Source organism: Etheostoma spectabile, chromosome 11 (assembly GCF_008692095.1).
Source record: "Etheostoma spectabile isolate EspeVRDwgs_2016 chromosome 11, UIUC_Espe_1.0, whole genome shotgun sequence".
NCBI classification, from domain to species: Eukaryota; Metazoa; Chordata; class Actinopteri; order Perciformes; family Percidae; genus Etheostoma; species Etheostoma spectabile.
The window spans coordinates 21,275,059-21,276,573 of record NC_045743.1 but is presented as its reverse complement, the minus strand read 5'-3'; the positions used below and the strand labels follow the sequence as shown (position 1 = coordinate 21,276,573).

The window sequence follows — 1,515 nt, the reverse complement described above, 5'->3', positions numbered from 1 at the left end:
GTATTTTGATTTGTTTAGCTCTGACCAAGAGAGTGATATATCCGTTCCCTGTTATTTTAAGTGGAAATGGATGTTGCATTTGCAGTTGGATGTTTCATGTTTTTCATGACTATTCAAGAAATAGGTATACTGATTTACTGATTGTTAAAGAAACTCAGAATTCTGAGAATAAAGACAGAACTCAAAAAAAAATATTCACCAGAGGCCCCAATCGTCTTCCGTAAGAGTATGACACAGGTCATGTAAACAGCATATTCCAGTTGGATATTCTGAATGAGGCTTTATCTGAATACAGCATTTTCCAATTGAGATGATATTCCGGTATTATTCAGGTTTTAGAGGCATTCTTTGGACACATATACAGCACATTCAGAATGTGTCCCGGTCAGGGTTTTTACCGAAATTTACAACCTGGGTTGTGGTCAGCTGTGTGCGTTGCTATGGTTTCTGTACACAAACCAACCAGGTTTTTAGATATGTGCACTACACGTCAACAGTTTTATTAGTGGAATATTCTTTCATTAGCCATGTAAACAGCTTAGTCGGAATGTTGTCTTTTTCGGGAAAAAGGAAAAAAACGTGCATTACGTGCATGTAAACATAGTCACGGATTGCTTAATCTAGTGAAAACAATTTAAAAAAAAATAAGCATCTGATAAACACAATGTGCAAACCATGTCTAGGGTGAGGTAATATATACATAACCTCGGTAGGTCAACAATAATACTCAGCTCTCCTCTGTTGCTTTGAATGGCATCACCTCCATGAAATCACCAAAAGAGAAGCTGCGATACTGTAGGAACTCACTCAGCTTCTCTCGCTCCTCTCCTTCATTTTGCCACAGATGCAAAGTGTGTCTCTTGTTATAGCTCAGAAACACAAATAAACTCGCTGGCTCCCAGACCTGATTCATCTTTCACACAAGAGCGCTTGTTTTGTGGTTTCTCCAGCTCTGGCCACGCACAATTTGCGCTCTACAATGCTGTGGGTGAAAAAAGTCAGACAAGGCAGTGTAAAAACAACAGCCTCCTACTCTCTTTTACTTTTCCTGTCTCACTCTCTCTTTCTTTTTCTCTATGCTATTTGAATGAGAACTGTGCAGGCTGGATCAGGTGTGAACTCATTTACTCTGAATAAAAAGGGCCTGCATGGAGTACGGATATGATTGGCGGTCATTGAAGAGTATTTTGGTATTTTTCAACCTGGGCCCTATTTCCCCATGCATTGGTGTCTAAGTGACTAATTGAGCATCCAGTATTAAGCGAGAATGCTGTCAACTTCAGCAGTGAACCAGGCTGCAATGTAACCCAAAAGAGCAAATGCGCAATTTGCAAATGTCAATTTCGTCCCCTAAAAGTTCTGTTCCCGACAACATTATGGAAAGGGTTACTAAAGAGATAGACCTTTTTTGTTAAAGAATTAGATTTTTTTGTTCAACCTGAAACAACACCAGAATCACAATCAGCAAACGCACAAGACTCCATGTAAATAATCACCACTTTTAGCGTGTATAGA

The 1,515-nt window shown here is 39.3% G+C and overlaps 1 long non-coding RNA gene across 1 annotated transcript in view; it reads left to right on the top strand.

Annotated features, from left to right (window-relative positions):
- Window positions 1-406, top strand: part of LOC116697865 (uncharacterized) — a 19,265-nt gene extending 18,859 nt beyond the window's left edge. Inside the window, exon 3 of the long non-coding RNA XR_004334066.1 lies at window positions 311-406. This is a non-coding gene — a long non-coding RNA (uncharacterized LOC116697865). The remainder of the gene's footprint in view (window positions 1-310) is intronic.
- The last annotated feature ends 1,109 nt before the right edge of the window (window positions 407-1,515 follow it).